This window comes from Aricia agestis, chromosome 12 (assembly GCF_905147365.1).
Source record: "Aricia agestis chromosome 12, ilAriAges1.1, whole genome shotgun sequence".
Lineage (NCBI taxonomy): Eukaryota > Metazoa > Arthropoda > Insecta > Lepidoptera > Lycaenidae > Aricia > Aricia agestis.
In genome coordinates this window covers 4229780-4250870 of record NC_056417.1, presented here as the reverse complement: position 1 = coordinate 4250870, position 21091 = coordinate 4229780, and the positions used below count along the sequence as shown (strand labels likewise).

Sequence of the window (21091 nt, the reverse complement as noted above, 5' to 3'; positions counted from 1 at the left end):
TCTTAAATCAGACCACAACGAATACGTAAATATTGAAGGATATTGAACCATAAATTAACACTTTTCGGAGGAGTGTGACAACGAAAACTGTGACACGAGAATTTTATATACTAGATATGACGTTATTATAGAACTGTAATATTATAACATAGATAATATATGTTGTTATATTGCCACTCTTTTCTTATTGAGAATTTTATTCATTTTACTTCTAGAATATAAGCTGTTCATGTATTACGAAATGGTCATTTAAGCCACTCTTATTTCTTAAATGAGTCTACGTCTTTACTTAGGAATTTCTTTGTGGAGATAATTTGTCATTGTGAAAGGATAAAGAAGTGGTAACTTATATAATATTTCGGAAAAATTTATAGAACTTATAATCGACATGGTGACGAAGATACAAACTATAATATTACTAGGTTTTTTTTTATGAAAGAAGGGGGCAAACGAGCAAACGGGTCACCTGATGGAAAGCAACCTTCGTCGCCCATGGACACTCGCAGCATCAGAAGAGCTGCAGGTGCGCTGCCGGCCATTTAAGAGGGAATAGGGTAATAGGGAAGGGTAGGGATGGGAAGGGAAGGGAATAGGGGAGGATAGGGAAAGGAATTGGGCCTCCGGTAAACTCACTCACTCGGCGAAACACAGCGCAAGCGCTGTTTCACGCCGGTTTTCTGCGAGAACGTGGTATTTCTCCGGTCGAGCCGGCCCATTCGTGCCGAAGCATGGCTCTCCCACGTATAAAAGGTTGGTCTAGTACCTACATAGTAATATTATAGTTTGTATCTTTTACGTACGTGTAGTAATGCCCCCAATTCTGTTGCGCCAAAATTCGCATATCGCGCGGAAACTAGAAATTGTTTCGGGATAAAAAGTATCCTTTGTCCTTCAAAAAATTCAGCAAAATCGGTTCAGCGGTTTGAGCGTGAAGGCGTAACAGACACACAGACAAACACTCTCGCATTTATAATCCATAGTAATATTATAAATGCGAACGTGTGTCTGTCTCTCTACATGTCACGGCGTGTCTATCTGTTTGTAACCTCTTCACGCCCAAACCGCTGAACCGGTTTTGCTTGCTGAAATGTATGGAGATGCTTTGAGTCCCGGGAAAGGATATGGGATTCATTTTATCCCAGAAAAATGTACGGTTCCCGCGTAATAAGCGGTGCAAGTGGAGTTGCGGGCGTCATCTACTATTAGAAATACAATTTTCTGAAATGAAATTAAAATATTTATTTCTAAATAGGTTAACAAAGTTAATTTTTAGATCGTCTACATGATGCCTACCACCGGTTCGGGAACTAACCGGGCGAGAAGAACCGACGTAAGAAACTCGCTCGGGGCCATATTTTACCAAAAAGGTGGAAAATAACATTAGCTTAAGCTAAATTAAATACTAAGTATTTAAAAATGTGGTACATTTATAAAGAAGCGGTCTATGGTTTGTCAGCTTATTTCTCCCAATGTGTGCTATCATTGAGAAAATCTGTTACCTTATAATAATCCTTAACTCACAAACGTTACTTAACAACTTTTTTTTTTAAGTTTAAGACTTTATTTCTCACAAAATAGTAATCACAAATTATTATACACGGCGAGAAACACGTGTTACATAAATAAATTGAGTGATACATTTGACAAACACTTCCTTAGTATAGACATTTACATTTTTTGTCTTTTATATATTCTCAAAAAACATTACATTTATCATAAATATTACTATTTATACTAAATTTTTCAAACAATGTATTCTGTAATGGAGTTTAACTATTTGCTGATACAATATCTGGTTGTAATCTGCAAAGCAGATGCTACCACTTGTTATTGGAAGCGCAAAGTTAAATAAAACTTTGATAATTATCAAAGTTACCCTTTCCCCTACTTTGCATACCGTACCGGAGGAACTACCGTATATTTCACAAAGTCTTTGTTACGTAAAAGTGTACAAAGATCTTTGGATTCTTTGTATCTGCACGATTAAAGGTTCTGCATATTCTTTGGTCGGACTTTGCTTTTGTTGGGATAAGAATGGAAGTGAAAAATATCTACTTTAAGATATATTGACTATATTATTCAATACATTTTATTCTGTTTTTATATTTATAATATTACGAGCTTTTGCCCGCGGCTTCGCTCGAAACTTTCATCCCCTATTTTAACCCCTTGGGGTTGGAATTAATCAAAATCCTTTCTTAGCGGATGTCTTCGTCATAACATCTAGCTGCATGCAAAATTTCAGCCCGATCCGTCCAGTGGTTTGGGCTGTGCGTTGATAGATCACCATGTCAGTCAGTCACCTTTGAGTTTTATATATAAAGATGAGTGTTAGGGCCTGATCACCACTTTCTGATAAAGTGCCAAATAGGCTAGCTAGGCAACTTTTTTGACAGATTCTCTATACTTGATCTGTCAAGTTAATTGGTGGATAGCCCTTATCACTTATCAGGAAGTGGTGAAACAGGCCCTTAATGTAAATAAAATAACAGTTTAGTTTATTTCTTAATATTTATATAGGTGGTGTCTTTCTCGCACGCAAAAGTTATCACCTCTGAAACCATTAATTTCATAGTGAACAGATAAAGCTGGAAAGAAGTTGTTCACATTTTTTTTATTTTGCGACAAAGATGGATCTTTATCTCAAAATACCTGTTCATTTCATATTTTCATTATTAATAATATTATCTGAATATCATTAATGAAAATATGATATTATTACTATTATTATTCATTCAAAAATACACATTTTAAGTTTGAATTAATCAACTGATTTGTACATAAAAATCTTTTGCTGCTTTTCTATAGATAATTGGCCATCACGATGGTTCAATTTTTAATGAGAAACCAACCAAATGTTATTATGTTTTATAAATTAACGAGCTTTTGCCCGCGGCTTCGCTCGCGTTAAGAAGTATATACAAACTTTCATCCCCTATTTTAACCCTTTGGGGTTGGAATTTATCAAAATCCTTTCTTAGCGGATGCCTTCGTCATAATATCTACCTGCATGCCAAGTTTCAGCCCGATCCGTCCAGTGGCTTGGGCTGTGCGATGATAGATCACTATGTCAATCAGTCAGTCAGTCACCTTTGAGTTTTATATATGTAGATTAAAAATCGTACCACTAACTACAAACACTTGCAAAATAAAAGAATGTAAATGTAAATTCTTAAAATGTAAAACAGAATGTAAGTTGAAATGTGCCCGACGCGGTTGCAGTTAAAACGTAACAGCCACAGTTAAATAAACAGCCGCGTCGTGACTTACGTCCACATCTGACACTTGACAACGCTAAATTATAGCGATGTTAATTTGGACTCGGATTTAAATATTTAATAACTGAAAATGTATGTTTGTTACGCTAGATAATCTCGCCCTTTAAAAAAATGCAAGGCTCACATCTATATACATATATAAATGAAATTGGAGTGTCTGTTTGTAATATTGAAAGAGCCGTTTTTTACTACATGCATATGAATCTATATAAGATACATACACCAAAACAACATTTTTTACAATTTATGTCTGTATGTCTGTCTGTCTGTTTGTTCCGGCTAATCTCTGAAACGGCTGGAGCTATTTTGCCGGGACTTTTTTTGGTAGATAGCTGATGTAGTAAGGTGTAACTTAGGCCACTTTTTAACCAACTTCCAAAAAGGAGGAGGTTATATTTTGATTTTTTCATATTTGTTAGCGGATTATCTTCGTAATTATACTTTGTTATTATACTATGTTGACGCGGACGAAGTCGCGGGCAACAGCTAGTTGAAGAATATAATTGGTAATAAACTTTGTACACCTTATTAGAATTTTTAAAATTACCCAAATTTGAAACTATAGGCGATAACGAAAGGAGTTGCAAGCTCGATTTTGATGAAAACTCAAACAGCGTCACTTGATTTTTGATACATATACTCGTATTTTGATTTTTGATACATATACTCGTATTTTTCTTACTTAGAAAAGTTTTCACTAAATATATTATAATGAAAATACAGTGTGTATTATATTTAGTTATATTATATTTTCATCGTATATTATTATTCTGCTCATTATAATAATTATACTCTAAATTTCAATTTATTAATCTCTACTTTGGTTCAGTAAACATAGAATAAGTTACACTTAATCAATTTTCCAATATAGCTATAAAAAGCCATTTCATTCCAAAATGAAGGAGCATTGGTCCAATATAAAACTCTTATACGGTCTAAAAATATCGAAAACAGAAACTAACAATTCTATTTGATTGTGAAACTCTCTGAATTGCACTTCGTGTCGTATTCTCCTACAGGAATATAAGTTTAGGAAATTGTTATTTCTGTTTTGGTAAAAGTGTTGTGTTATAAGAGTATCTGATATTATTGTTCTTTAAGGACCCCAAAAGGAATCGACCATTTTGACACATTGAGTTGTTTTAATTTTCATTTATTAACTACTTCTACTATTATTCATTATATACAACTATTCATTAACTAAAATAAATGAATGTATATACTTGAATAGAATATTAGCATTTATTTCATGCAGTCTTAAGTCAGTCCAGTAGTTTCGAAAGAAATGCAATGCAAACAAATCATGTAGGTTATGAAAATAAAATAATTATCGGTTAATAATAATCGGTTATCTATATATTAATACGTGGGCGAAAAACTTTGTATCCCTTTTGACGAAAAATGGGGAAACGTATATAGTTATAGTTTATATGGTGAAGGAGTGCATCGAGCTAATATTATTTTGGAATTATGCTTTTATCATACATATTTTTTACAAAAAAAACGTTACACACACTACAAAAGACACACTAGGAAAGATGACAGATTTTTGAGTGACAAGCCTATACATACGAATAAATACTCTTTTATTTATGGTTGAAGTCTGTTGACAACATAGGCTTAATATATATGGTTGACAACAAGTTAACAAATTGAAAATGGATTATAGTTTTTTTTTATTGAATCTGAGATACTATATTAGACAATGCTTACACGGCCAGTCTGAGATCAGCTGAGACCCAGAGACAAGAGTTGAAAAAAAAATGATATAAAGTCAATATTTTTTTACAAAATATAGGTAGTACGAATTTTGACCATTAGGCGATCTCTAGTAAAAGTGAAAAAAATACATCATTTATACGAGTATGTTATACAAAAATTTGGAAGTGACTTTCTTTATAAAGCGCTACTAATTTCCATACATTTAAGGTTAAACTAATAATATCTTCGGAAAACTCATACAAAAATAACATTAGGCTCTAGAGCCCTTTGATTAGCTACAAAGTGACAAAGAGAAAGAATTTAAAAAGACAAAAGAAATTTAATTAAATCGCTCAGTAATTGTCACTTGGATCGGCTTAAGTTGGATTTGATTCAATAAGTTTTCTCCTCGATCGGGATTTCATCTGGATTTATATCCAGCGATCGACGATCGAAATTAGATCTTAATTATTATACTTTTATCGATTCCGTAGCATGATACGAGTTATAGAAGATGGTATAAAAATAATATAATATAATAAAATATAATATTCTTTTATTTCTGAGTAAAGGGGTATGAAAATTTTGGCCGACCTCCTGTCCGCTATTGTGTTTTATCGCGTTCACGAATATTTTTTTCAAAAATGGATAGCTAACATCAATACAAACAAAAAATAATCTTGGATAAAACCACGTAAAATGTCACATTTCGAACATATGAGCTGCCAAAGTTTTACCAATTTTAAGATAGGTACTTGTTGCAATTTTGGCAGCTCATAATATGTTCGAAATGTGACACTTTACACGGTTTTGTCCAAGATTATTTTTGTTTGTATAGATGTTAGCTATCTATTTTTGAAAAAAATATTCGTGAACGCGGAAAAACCCAATGGCGGACAGTAGGTCGGCTAGGCTCCAATAAAAATCTTCATACCCCTTTGAAGCAAATCTTTTCAGAATGTCTACGTGATGACTTATTACCGGTTCGGGAACTAACTCGACGAGAATAATATATGCGAGTAATATTTATGGGTGGCGCTTTAAGAAATAGTGAATGGCGCTAATAATATGTTTTGGAGTTATAGTGCTACACTATTTGATAAATACACCCAAGTTTTGTTGTTTTTTATTGTATATTGTCTCATCTGAGAAATTAAGTAAATAAGTAGTAAGTGATATTATTATTTTTATTTTATAAAATAAAAATAATACGTGTAAGTGCTACGAGATTTGGTAGACAGTGCTACGAGATTTCGTAGACAGTGCTACGAGATTTCGTAGACAGTGCTACGAGATTTCGTAGACAGTGCTACGAGATTTCGTAGACAGTGCTACGAGATTTCGTAGACAGTGCTACGAGATTTCGTAGACAGTGCTACGAGATTTCGTAGACAGTGCTACGAGATTTTGTAGACAGTGCTACGAGATTTTGTAGACGGTGCTACGAGACTTTATAGCCAGTGTTACGAGATTTTGGAGATGGTGCTACGAGATTTTGTAGATCTTGCTATGAGATTTTGTAGACGGTGCTACGAGATTTTGTAGACGGTGCTACGAGACTTTGTAGCCAGTGTTACTAGATTTTGGAGATGGTGCTACGAGATTTTGTAGATGGTGCTACGAGATTCTGTAGACGGTGCTACGAGATTTTGTAGACGGTGCTACGAGACTTGTAGCCAGTGTTACTAGATTTTGGAGATGGTGCTACGAGATTTTGTAGATGGTGCTAGGAGATTTTTTGTTTTTGAAGATCTATCTTTATGATTGTGTGAATTATCAACCCTAGAAGCCTATTGTTTAGCTGCGATAAAAATCCATATTTTCTATCTATTATAATAATATTATGTATATGCCTAAAAAGATATTTGTACTTATATTTTTGATTACTCACAAGCCACAACATTTTGAAACCAGGAAAATACTAATGATAGTTTTGACGAAAAAAGTATGAATTCCGCGAGATAAAGAAATTCCTCTCACAGAGATAGATAACATAGTGCAGGTGCCGTACAATATCGACACTACGTTGGACGACGTCCATAAAAGTTTCCCTACAACGGTGTTGATTGTAAAGTGTCTAGCGAAGTTAATGTATTGTATAATAGATCGATGAAACTAATCAAGAATATTCCGGTAACAGGCGGTGCGAGGTTTTCGTGTTTAACAAATAATAATTCTTTATACTTCGATTTATCGAAGCTAGCGGTGTGGTGTTGGGCTTAGAGCATAATGTTAATATACCTAGCAGAATAGAGCAACAAAGGCCAGAGTAAGAGAGATGTCACTATCAGTAACACTGCGTGGTAAAAAGACGTGTGATACATGACAGAAGTACTCTTTTTTGACGTCCAGTCAGCACGTGCCGCACGTTGACAATTTAATCTCATAGAATTCATGTTCAATCATGCTTGTGTAAGTGTATACGTACATATATTTTTCACACAGATGAACACCAATTTCGGTTTCGTTTGACAGCTCGAGATTGTTGCTCTATTCCGCTAGGTATATTAACTTTATGGCTTAGAGTGAATCATCAGTGCAATGACCTCTACGCTTAGGTCAGGTTCAAAATAATCATTGATTCGTTTATTCAAACGCGGTTTTGCCGTAAATGTGTATTTTGTATCCAAATAGGCGTTGGCCAATTCCCAGACCTGTCAGATAAGCAAAATTTTGACAAAATTAGTCCAGTCGCTTCGGAGGAGGATCAAGCACTGCGACAAAAAAATAGTTTGTATTAGACAATAAAGTACGGGAGCCCTAGAACGTTTTTTTTTATTACTATCAAGCTAATTTTTGTGAGTAGCTTCATTTTGATAGTAAAAAATTGTACTAAAAGATTTTAATCATCTACTGCAATTTATTTACATAAAAAAACTGCGGGTAACACTGCGGGGCACAGTATTACTTACTAAAGCTGACTTATAATTTACTGGAATTGAGGTTAAAGTGAATCATTGGCAGAGTGAATCATCAGTGCAACGACCTCTACGCTTAGGTCAGGTTCATCAATCCAAACATTTGATAATCCAGCATAGGCCATGATTTAGCATAGGCAGGGCCTTGTGACCACGCTTTTAGGATTCCATACCCAAAGGGTAAAAACGGGACCCTATTACTGAGACTTCTATGTCTGTCCGTCTGTCTGTCTGTCTTCAGGCTGTACCTCAAGAACCGCTATAGCTAGACTTCTAAAATTTTCACAGATTGTGTATTTCTGGTGCCGCTATAATAACAAATACTAAAAACAAAATAAAATAATTATTTAAGAGGGGGGAGCCCCTACAACAAACATGATTTTTTTGGCCTTTTTGGCTCGTAATCTATAATGGAAACATGTAGACACTTGAAATTTTCAATTATAATATGTGTACTTTAATATTTATTAATAAAATTAAAATAAAATAAATAATTAAGGGGGCTCCCATACAAAAAATACAATTTTCCCTACTTTCGCTCTTTAACGGTACGGAACCCTTCGTGAGCGAGTCCGACTCGCACTAAACATTTTTATTCTTGACATTGCATAAAAAAGGACATCATATTATAAAAGCTGACTGAAATTATTTCTACTTTAAAAAGATGTTGGCCGATACCCAGACCTATCTGATTACCAAAATTTCATGAAAATCAATCAAGTCAATTGCGGAGGAGTTTGGCTCAACACTTTGAAACCCTCTAAACAAAATTAATAGAATAATATAACACAAATACAAACACACACTACTTTATGTACAAAATAAAAAATCATTGATATCACTAAAATTTTATTTTACGAAAATTAAAAACATGAGTACAGTATTGGTAACAAAATCTGAGGTCGATTTGCAGTTTTGTGTAAACGCCGGTGTTATTAAGGCTCGCCTTGAAACTAAACTGCCACTTTAGTTTGAATGGCAACAATGCTTAGGGCCGTTATACCTGCTGAGTGCGGCAAAACCGCGCAGCTCTTGAACTATAAATTAAGCATGGACTAGTATCCGTAGGCTCTATTTTCAATCATAGAAGAGGACAGATTTTTCAAATTAACGGCAGCCATTGACATAAAAATAGGCATGGGAACTGACGAAGTCCTTTTAAGATGATACTCGTAACTGTAAATACCTACAGCGCAAACCCTCTACAAATTGGTAGATTATGTTAATAACATATTATAATAATAACATAATATACATAATGATAAACAATGGAACAAAACAGGCAGCATCTATCACGTCGTCTAATTCCATGCGAAGTTAAACTTATTAGGATCTGTTTAATGCAAAATCTACACAGATTTTAATAACTTTAAAAAAACACCTAACTACTCCACCACTTATATGAGTAGCCAAGAGTAGTATAGACCAAATAAGAGCCATGCTTCGGTGCAAACGGGCCTGCTTAACCAGATTAAAACTGTCAAGGCTTGAAATACTGCTAAGGTAACCAGAGGCCATGGGCGTATCCAGGTAGTGGGCCAGGGGGGGGGGGGGGGGGGGGCAAATCAGATTTTTCTTAAAGTTAGGTGTTTATAAAGAATAAAAAATGGCAGCTGCACCCCCCCCCCCCCCCTCGGTACGCCCATACGCCCATGCCAGAGGCCTAATAGAGATGAGTATTTTAAGGATCAAAGACGCAACTCGCCACATCAGAGGATTTAGTAGATGTAGATGACGGCAGCTATCTTCGTTTCCTGGTTTATATCATAAAAAGTTTGAAAGGTAAGTGATTTCATTAAAAAACTCCTCAAAGGATTAAAAATTTTAACCGACATCCAAAAAGAAAGTGGTGGTTATTTTCTTGTATAATAATATTATATTTATCGTTTAAAATTTAAATCAATTACTTTGTTCAAAATATAATCCCAGTGCCTCATAACTAAGACGAATTATATAATATGGTTATAACAATAGGATGAATATTACGTAAACGATATCGAGAACGCTGAACATACCTCTCATTTTGGCATAATCGAGTAAAACCCGCTCTATTATTAAACCGATCATTACCATTCGATACACTGATACAGGTTAACCCAAATAAGATACAGGGTGTTTCGATAAAATTGAATACTTATTCGGCTGTTTCGATGTTTTTACGAGGAGATAAGCTATCAGTTGGCCGCAGTTATTTTATCTGATCATTTAAGCTGTATGTGTCTTTGAACGGTTTGCGGTTTAAAATGAAGTATTGAATTAAACTCCATAAACCGGATAAAGTATGTCTGTGTTTTCTTTAACCGCGGAACCAATATCTACTATCATTTGTGTTAACTAATAAAGAACTGTTGCAAGGGAAACGAATTCTGTGTGAACTACTTTATATTATGTATGGTTTTTGAGGTTTTATATGAGTATATCTAATGTCTATTTATTGGCACTTTTAATTAATTAACAACAAAACGTTAACCAATGCCCGACGCTTAAATCAGCCCGTCGTAAATGTCATAAAATTCAGTTCATGACATGAAACATTTTAATTTGCATTTGAATCTTGTGGTATTCTCTAACTAGTAGTACAATATGTACGTTGAATAGTAAGAGGAAATTAAAGAAATATATTAAAATCAAAAAGTGTATTAAAAATTATTGTAAACTTTCAAAGAAAAATAAAAAATGTTTAAATCATTTATCAAAAGTTATAAATGAAAATAAACTCTTGAATAATAACTTATTAAACTGTAATTTTGACATAGAGCAAATAAAATGTAACTATGAGGCCGATGTATATAACCTACAGCAAGAAATCTCGATACTTCTTGACTCCTTGGATGATTTAAACAGAAAATATGCTTTGTCACAACAAGAAACACAGAGGCATATATCAGCGATGAATGATTTACTTGAAGTGACTCGTTATAATGAGGAACGGGTTTACTCTTTATTGAGAGTCAACGGTTCCTCAGACAAAGTAAATCATTCTGTTTTGAATAGTATAACTGATATATGTTCCAGGCAGAAGGTACATACTGAATGCCCACAAATTGCTTTGTTCAGTGATGAATTAGGTAAGTACCTAGGTATTTATTTAAATAGGATGTGTATTGGACAATCATTTTCCAATTTCTGTATGCCTGGAGCTACTTATAGTGAAATAATGTGCAGGGCTTTGGCTATGGCTTATTGTCCGAATACAACATTAATACTTTTAGTTGGGAGGAAGGGAAAATTAAACAAAAAACAAATGACCGAATTTCTAGATAAATTATTTATTATTGAAAATATTAATAATGTTATCTTGTTTACTTTTCCCTATATACAAATGTTGCCAAAGAGATATAATAAAGAAAACTATTCTAGGTATCAACTGAACAGCCTAATGCATACTGCTGTAAATAATAATTGTATCATTTTAGATGACTCACATAAGCAATGTCAGGTTATAGACATTAATAATTTAGATTTTAAGTTATCCACTATGACAAGAGACGAGATATAAAAGACGAATAGCCAAGTTGCTATTTAACTTTTTAGATTTTAAACCAGCCAAGTGTTTGGCTTTAGAGACTACTGCTTCTAATGAGCAGAATTATACTAGTCATAATATTAACTAATTGGAATATGTTCCAAATATTTATTTAAATTAGATAATAAGACAATGGAGGACATCTCTTGCGGAAATTTGAAAATCCTACCAATAATACTCTCAAATATATTAAGTAAGAATAAATGTAATTTGATTAATCTGGTGCATCAAAATTTACAAGGTATGGTAGGTAAAGAACTTGAAATTGAGTTATTTTTAAAGGAATTTAACATTGATATTATTTGCATATCTGAACACTGGTTCGGACAATATGAACTCACTTTCAATTTCAATAACCACCAGATAGCTAGTTCGTTCAGTAGAGAAAATGCCATCAGAGGCGGCTCTTTAATATTAATTAGAAATAATTTAAAATTTAAGGAACGTAAAGATATTGTGAGTCTCTCTATTGAACGAACAATTGAAGTAGCTTGCATAGAGCTAAGTCATCTTATTATTGTGGGTGTATACAGGCCTCCTTCAGGGTTATTTGATACCTTTGAACAAACTATGGAACAAATATTGTCAAAATATGTGCATCTAACAAAAGGGTTATTATATGTGGAGACTTTAATATTAATTTATTGGATTTAAATTCCACAACTGTTAGATTCACATCTTTATTTAAATCATATAACCTTTGCAATTTGTTTCATGAACCTACAAGAGTCTGTGAGACCACAGCAACTTGTATTGATAACATATTTACAAATCTCATTCCCGATAACAAAGAAATAATTAATAAGTTAAGCTCTGATCACTGTGGACAGTTAGCACCAATTTCACCAACGACTGTTAAAGTTAACGCCGGAATTAGTATGACGTTACCTCTTTCGATTTTCATATGAATGAAAGAGAAGACATTACATTTTAACAAGCTGTTAACACTAATAGACGTTGGTGAAATTGGGGCTTAGCATCATTTAATGTCAATTGCGATAATAACTTAAAGGATAATCTTGTTTGTTCCTGTGACTACAAAACGTATTGAGCAATTTAGAAGTAAATTAAATTCAAATATTCAGTCATTGGGTAGATCAAATAGCTCAGATGAAGCTTTTAGTAATTTGTTTAAGGTAATAAGAACACAATTTAATACAGTATTTATTTCTAAAACAATTAGAAACGATAATAAAAAAACCAGATTTATTGAATGGGCAACTAAAGGAATTAAAATAAGTAGGCAAAGATCATATGAATTGTATGATGAAAGGTGTAGCAACAGTAGTGAATCATTTAAAGCCTATGTTAAAAATTATTCTAAAACCTTCAGAAAAGTTTGTTAAGCTGCTAAGGCTCTATATATCAAAAATAAAATTAAAAATTCTAAAAATAAAATTAAAACTACATGGAAGGTTATATCTGGTGAGACTGGAAACGTCACCTGTCGTAACACTGATTTTGAATTATACTTTGAAAATAAAAAGATTACAAATAATCTCGAAGTTGCGACGGTCTTTGAAAAGTTTTTTGCTGACATTCCGGTCTCTTCAAAAAAAATCTAAATTCCTCACCAGAAGCTGCTGAAAAGCTACTCAGAGACAATGTAAAGGAATGTGATGTCAATTTTAAGTTTAGGGAAATTAGCCCTAGAGATATTATTGAAACCTTTAAATTGTTGAATATTAAAAATACTACTGATCTCTGGGGCATGTCTACAAAAATTATTAAATCGATAATTGACATCATAGCTCCTCATCTGGCAATAATTTTCAATGACTGCATTAAGAGTGGTGTTTTTCCTGACTTAATGAAGCACAGTAAGGTCGTACCTTTATTTAAAGCGGGAATTAAATCAGATCCGACTAATTACCGGCCTATCTCGATTTTACCGACTCTTAGTTAATATTTGAAAAAATAATTTTACAGCAATTACTGTTACATTTTAATTTAAATAATTTATTACACATTAACCAATACGGTTTTACTAAGGGTCGATCCACAACGGATGCTGGTATAGGACTTCTTTGTATTTTTGAGGCTTGGGAAGAGTCGCAGGATGCCTTAGGTGTGTTTTGCGATCTCTCCAAAGCCTTCGATTGTGTTGAGCATGCTACATTGATCAGGAAATTGCGCCACTACGGAATTAAAGACAAATTAAGACGAGGTAAATAGTGCTCTCTCAACAATAGTACATTGGTTTAATGTTAATAACTTACTTTTAAACTCTAAGAAAACTAAATGTTTAAAATTTACTTTGCCCAATGTTAGGCAAGTTCAAACCAATTTACTATTAAATGATGAGAAAATGAATTTGGTGGACTCCACTATATTCTTAGGCATTATATTAGATAGTAAATTACAGTGGGCTCCTCATATTGCTAATCTTGCAGGAAAGCTCAGTTCTGCAGCATATGCAGTCAGAAAAATTAGGGAAATTTTTGATGAAGACACGGCAAGACTATTTTAGTTATTTTCACAGTAGAATGTCTTATGGTATCCTTTTATGGGGAGACGCTGTCGACATCAATACAATTTTTGTGCTGCAGAAGCGAGCTATACGCTCAATTTATAAAATGTCAGCTTTTGAATCTCTGAGAGAAAAGTTTAAAGAAATTGGTATTCTAACTGTTGCTTCTCAGTACATTTTGGATAATGTATTGTGTGTTAGAAAGAATTTAACTAAATTTAAAACTAAAAGTGATAGTCACGGTAGAAACACTAGAAATAGGCACAAGCTGGAAATACCAGTGATCAGACTTAGCAAAATAAGTAAATCTTTTAAAGGTCAATGTGTACGCCTTTACAATAAAATCCCGGAAAACGTTCAAAATCTATCAATTAATAAATTTAAAAAAGTAATTAAAGAACGTTTGTGTGCCAAAGCCTACGGTCTACGGTCGGTAGTATACGGTCAACGATTTCCTAAACGATAGCACATCTTGGGAGTAGGATGGCTGCTTGCAAGGCTACTTCTACATTTATTATATGTGACTTATAATTGTGTATTCATATTCTATAGATTAAGTTATTTACATTGTAAATTTTATTTTTTTTTTAAAGACAAATTTTCCACTTTTTTACTAAAAAGCGGCCCCGTGCGAGTTTCTTACGCCGGTTCTTCTCGCCGGGTTAGTTCCCGAACCGGTGGTAGGCAACATGTACTTCAACATTCTGAAAATATTTGATTCAAGTTTATTCAGAAATAAAACAATTTTTATTTTATTTTTATTTTGTAGGTGAAGCCAAACGAGCATAATTTTGTGAGTCGTGAGTCGCAGAATTTCTGCCGCGTAAAAATCTTTTCATATAAATCACGACTCACAAAATTACGCTTGTGTGAATCAAACAGGACTCTTGTATGAAACTGAATGCAGCAGAATTTCTGCCAGCCGAAATTCTGCAACTCACAACTCACAAATTATGCTCGTTTGGCTTCACCCTAAACTCTAAAGGTTTAAAAAGTCATGACTTTGTTTATTACAAAGTCATGACTTTTTAAACCTTTAAATAATACTCCCCACACCGGTTTCGGTGACGGTGGCCAGTTTCATTGAAACCAGGCCAGCTACGCAGGAGTAATTTTATAGTGCCCAAGTGTGTGCGCAGTACACAAGAGCACTGTCTATTCCTTTCACCCTCATAACCCAGTGGGACGGAAGATCGACACGACTGGCGAGAGATCAGGCGCAGAACCGACTTTTTACATGCCCATCCGACGCATGGATCATATTACTTGTCAGACAACCAGGTGATCAGCCTGCATCGTCCTAACCAAATTTGGAAATAATATGTTTCCAACGCGGGAATCGAACCCACGACCTCTGAGTCAAGAGCCACGCTCTAAACCACTAGGCCACGGAGGCGGTAATAATAAATTATGAGTTGCCGAAAACAGCGATTTTGAGCCTTGAGCGAGATTCTTTATTTTTATCTAAAACAGGATGAAATTAGGTGACTCTGTTAATATAAAATATGGCATCAATACCTTTATAACTAAAATGACCACTTGGTTATTAATAGTGATAAGGGTAGCCTGTCAATCTTCAATCTGATCGCAAACGAACTTCATTGTATCAAGAGCTCTTTATCAAGTGCCGTGTAAAAACTTTTTAATTGCATTTTGCAGGGAATTCGTCCCTGTTTCATAAAGGGAGTACTTTATTACGCTTTATTGTCTCAACTGGTTTAATCGAGGGTCTGTTTTGACACAAACAGGCCAGCTACTGAGTAATTTATTGTGGTTTCCATAAATTATACTCACACACACACATATTCACTCTTTATAAGTTTTCTATACTCCACTCGGGCTAACTTGTCGCTAGCGGTCATTGACTCCCTGTCAAAAACTTGTCATTTTCCATATAAAACCACGATTGACAATATCTGACACTTCATTGTTCGCTTGTCCTTGCTTCCTTGTCCAAACTGTGTTAAAGTTTTTGACAAAAATGCCTAGATTGACACCACAGTACAGGTTACTTCTAAAAGTCATGAGATAATTTTAACAAAAAAAATTACGTTGCAACTTTTAAGATTCGAAAATATAGGAATATGCTTGGGAGCCCCAAGGGAGGATTTTCCAACCGAGCGAGGTGGTATGCTCTGCAAGTCTTGCCGAAGATTTCAGCTGTCGTATATATACCGAGGTACTTAGAAATCTTCGATAGCGCGATGCAGAACTGTGGCGCTATTTTCGGCGCTACAAACAACAATCAGTAATTTTGATAAGAGACGTGATGTGAAAGTCACTGATATCGTGGACACTGTACATTGCATAAACAATAATCGTCTGTAATTCTACACTCTACTTAATAACTACTTATTTAACCTAGAATTACCGATTAACTCATAAACTATAATCATGAAGAAAAGCTGCTCTGTAATTTATATTTTGTTGCACACATGAATCCACTTTCTTTTCAGAAGACCAAGTTGTTGTAACCGAAACTTGAAAAAAAAATTGTTGGTTTTTCCAAACGGGAATCGAAACTACAACCTTCGAGAGCTAAATTCTAATATTAACCATGGATGTCTTATTAAAATATAATGTATATTTTAACATGACAGTAGATTATCTTACATCTTTAAACGAGCAATCTATACTATCTATACTAATATTATAAATGCGAAAGTATCTCTGTCTGTCTGTCTGTCTGTCTGTCTGTCTGTCTGTCTGTCTCGCTTTCACGCCAAAACTACTGAACCGATTGCAATGAAATTTTGTACACAGTTATTCTAGAGTCTGAGAAAGGACATAGGCTACATTTTGATGTGGGAAAATATCTTATTTCCATGAAAATATCGATGAAAATTACTTCGCATTGCGCGTGGCCAGCGCTCATCCCGGGGGTCCTGGGTTCGAGTCCCGCAGGCGGAACAAAAAGTTTTCAATGTTCCTGGGTCTTGGATGTGTATTAAAATAATATTTCAAAAATCTTAAATATATTTTATGTATAATATTATAAAAAATCCAGAAATATATCGACGCGATGCAATGAACATTTTAGTTCTAATACGATTCAACAGATGGCGCTTTTTTTTACTTCGTTGTAACATAGAACTAATCATACTTATTAGTTATTATGTTTTTGTTTATAGTTTTTAATACGTTAGAATATTATGTTTAATAATATTATCACTTGCTATAATAATAATCAATCTATCTTATCTTATAGAACTCCTACTGCATTTCTAAGGAGTTCGAGTGTGTTGTGTTGGCCTATATTCCATCCAGAAAATATTTTTACATTTTAATTCTAATATATGAAAACAGATGGCGCTTTATTTTTTACTTCATTATTATAACAGAACTAATCATACCTACTTTATTATATACTAGCGGCCCGGCCCGGCTTCGCACGGGTGGACATTGGTTTTTAAATTATTTTTTTTAAATAAAGGTAGTCAATCTTTAAGTTAAGCAGAACATAAAAATAGTTTACATTATTTAGCCTGCAACTACTATATTATAATTATTATGTACATATAACACATTTTTATTGTATTTTTTTTTATATTTTTATATTTTAAGTGTTATGTTTGATTATTTTATCCTTACCTGCAGAACTATAAGACTATAGTACATCACTTTGCGATAAGTAAGTATAGTCTATAATTTATAAAGCATAAGCAAGAAGGAATATTTTGGTAGATTTTTCACACAATTATTAACACTTAATACGGTTCCCTTTTTTCTCTCATTAAATATAGCCTATATTCAGCAGAAATAGTGTGGATTAAAAAATATGCATTAATACTTCCATCGTGCATCGGCATCGTGGGTATCGCAGACACAATAGATCTTCAATTGTTATGCTGGCAGCCGGCTGCCGCTATTGGAGATTTATAGTTAAAGAAATTAATTAATTATAATAGCAATCAAAAATAATAGTCATTCAAAACTTATTTTAAAAAGTTCTAAAAATATTACTTTCGTAGTCATAACTTTTAAAGCTTTTTTGAAATTAGGATTATAATAATGAAGCACGATAGTCTATATCAAATCAATAAAGCAGCACCCGGCTGTCGCATAACTATTGAAAATCTATTGTGTCTGCGATTCCCACGATCGAGGTAATATTTACGTGGACTCTCCGGGCGAGTCTGTGGCACTGATAATTAAATCTCTCCCCTACCGCACGCACACCCGCGCATCGCGCCTTGACGCCCAATTCGCAACGTGCAGCAGAAATCGTAATATTTTAATTTCGCCATAACATTAAAACCAAACGTCCAATTTTAATCATTCAAAGACCAAATATTATCTACATTAACTGTACTTAGTGATGAAATAATTTATTTTGATAAGGGTCAATAGCATGATTTAAATAAACGCATTTAAATATAGTCCAAAAAAATTCTAGATTTTTTAATAAAAAAATGGTTATTGTGCCTCACTCAACATAGATAGGTATAGTGTGTCGCGGACTTTTTTGTAGATATTTAAAAGATCTATAATTACTTAGAATATTTTATGCCTCTATCTTTTATAGTTTAGGCAGCGTACGCAAAATAAGTAACTTTTCTGGTTGATTTTTTAAACCTTGCGTCCGAAAATCCCAAATATCTTACGGAACCTTATATTTTTCCAAAATAAAAATTAGCCTATGTTCAGCAGAAATAATGCAGGATTCCAATGGTAAAAGAATTTTTCAAATCGGTCCAGTAGTTTCGGAGCCTATTCGACTCAAACAAACAAACAAACAAACAAAAAATCAAATCTTTCCTCTTTATAATAGTAGTGTAGAAGTGTAGATTATTGTTTTTATTCATAACTAGCTGTTGCCCGCGACTTCGTCCGCGTGGACTTTAGTTTATAGCGCGCGGTGTCAACAAAATTTGTGTCAAATTTAAAAACTTTTTAAAACCCTGGTAAGTGGTACCCCTCTTAGGGCCGCGCAGCGCGCTACACCGGAATGGCAGCGCTGAAAGTGCTCGCCTCGCCGCTGCCATTCCGGTGTAGCGCGGCCCTTAATTAATCAAAATACCCAAAAACAGCTGTGCAGTGTGCACATAATCTGTACTAATATTATGAATGCGAAAGTATCTCTGTCTGTCTGTCTGTCTGTCAGTCTCGCTTTCACGCCAAACGCCAAAACTACCGAACCGATTGTAATGAAATTTTGTATACTGATAGTCTAAAGTCTGAGAAAGGACATAGGCTACTTTTTTACTGGAAAAAAGGGTTGTAAGGGTCGTAAATTTGTTCAAAAAATTCATAATAGATGGCGCCGTGCGTCTTCTACATCGCGCTGACGCTTGCTCAAAAGTCTTTCTATAAGAGGTGGTATCATCTTACATTTAAGTCTCGATTTTTTTCGATTGTTATATCTATTCTACGGTATTAAATAACTCAGTACTTTATCTGTGCAGGCAGTGACGTAACCTTAAGACCAAATTTCACCAACGACTGTTAAAGTTAATGCTCGAATTAGTATCACGTTAGCTGTTTCGTTTTTCATATGAATGAAAGAGAAGACAGGATATTTTAACAAGCTGTTAACACTAACAGACGTTGGTGAAATTGGGGCTAAACCTATCAATGATAAATAGTTTATGGGTAAAGTTGTGTAATTGGGGGGCTAAATAAGCTTTAAAATTTGGCATAATATATAAAGTTTAACATACAAAAATGAAGTACTTATTGTTTGCACACTGCACAGCTGTATTGATTTAAGGGGTACCAGGGTTTTTTTATAAAAGCTTTTGACACCAATTTTGTTGACATCGCGCGCTATAAACTGAAGTCCACGCGGACGAAGTCGCGGGCAACAGCTAGTTCTTGTATATATAAATAATTGGAATCTCGGAAATCGGCTCCAACGATTTTCATGAAATTTAGTATATAGGGGGTTTCGGGGTCGATCTAGCTAGGAATTATTTTTAGAAAATTTCATTTTATTCGTGTTTTATCGAATACCGAGCAAAGCTCGGTCAAATAGCTAGTTCTATAAATAAGATAAATAACCTAAGTCCTAACACAACCGTCTAACCCACCATTTTGTTATTTACATGTTAAACATTAACAAAATTATGTTAAACATAATATTATAATAGCGAATTAATTCATTTAAATATTATTTCGTAAACATTACAACAAACACAACATTTATCGGCAAAATGTGTTTCTGTCACGGTGACAAGTCTCATTGATTAGTTTGGTCCTTGAAAGTCCTTGTGTCAATTCCGAAAAACGATTCACAAGGACCCGAAATGTCTACACTTTGAGTGACATTATCATTAAATGTAATATTATAATACTATTTATGTGTTTTATTATCTATAACTCACTATATAATAATTAATAAAACACATTAAATGTTCTTAAACGAGAAAATGTATTGAAATATAGCTATATATTTACTATGAATCTTTAAGGTTCTATATCAGAATTAAATTGTAACACACAAGGACACGAATATATTTTAGTACTAGTTTATCTAAACGCTATTGAATCAAGGATACGAAAATGTCCATAACATTCCATCCAAGGATACCACGGAAAAGGATAACCCTGGAACAAGGAATAAAACCCGACCTACGACTATCGACAATATTTCGGCTACATTATTTTGATCACTATGGCGTCACTGCGTTTTAGACAATATTTACGTAAGTACTTAGTGGTCACTCACACTACACATCATAGGATATTTTTGTTAATACAGTACATAATGACTAGTCACTCATCACGATGAAGAGATTTCACGCGTGCGTTTTGACTCTCGGGTTATTTCAGTGGTTGGTAACTTAGTGGTTGTCTACTAGTGGTTAGTGGTTACTCACAGTTAGCGGTTGCCGCGGTCACCTCGGGCAATCCATCTGCACTGGCACGTGGCTCGCGATCGATTGTCACCGAACAGCTGACTGGCCGGTAAACATGAACGGGCCACCGCCCACCCCGCGCACCACGGCTGCGCAGCGCGGGTTGGCCGTGCGAGCGATGAGGGGGTCCTTTTTAACCGATTAGTGAAAAAGGAAGAAGAAATATTGTGTTTTTGGGGGAATTAAAATAGACGTGTATTTTGTGAATATCCTATCAACTCCCGAAGTAGAATTCGACCGCGATAATAATAGAATAACAATAGATTTCCAAGAACCTGCGATCGAGGGAGGCAAGTGTAAATTAGATTTTAAGATCATCCTCGCGTAGATTGTTTGTTTAC

General features: G+C 34.2%; 1 protein-coding gene across 1 annotated transcript in view; it reads right to left on the bottom strand.

Annotated features, from left to right (window-relative positions):
• The window catches only part of LOC121732417, a 163273-nt gene extending 142449 nt beyond the window's left edge, over nucleotides 1–20824 (bottom strand). Inside the window, exon 1 of the mRNA XM_042122284.1 lies at nucleotides 20712–20824. The gene's annotated coding sequence lies outside the window, so the exon portion shown is untranslated. The remainder of the gene's footprint in view (nucleotides 1–20711) is intronic.
• Between the last annotated feature and the right edge of the window lie 267 nt (nucleotides 20825–21091).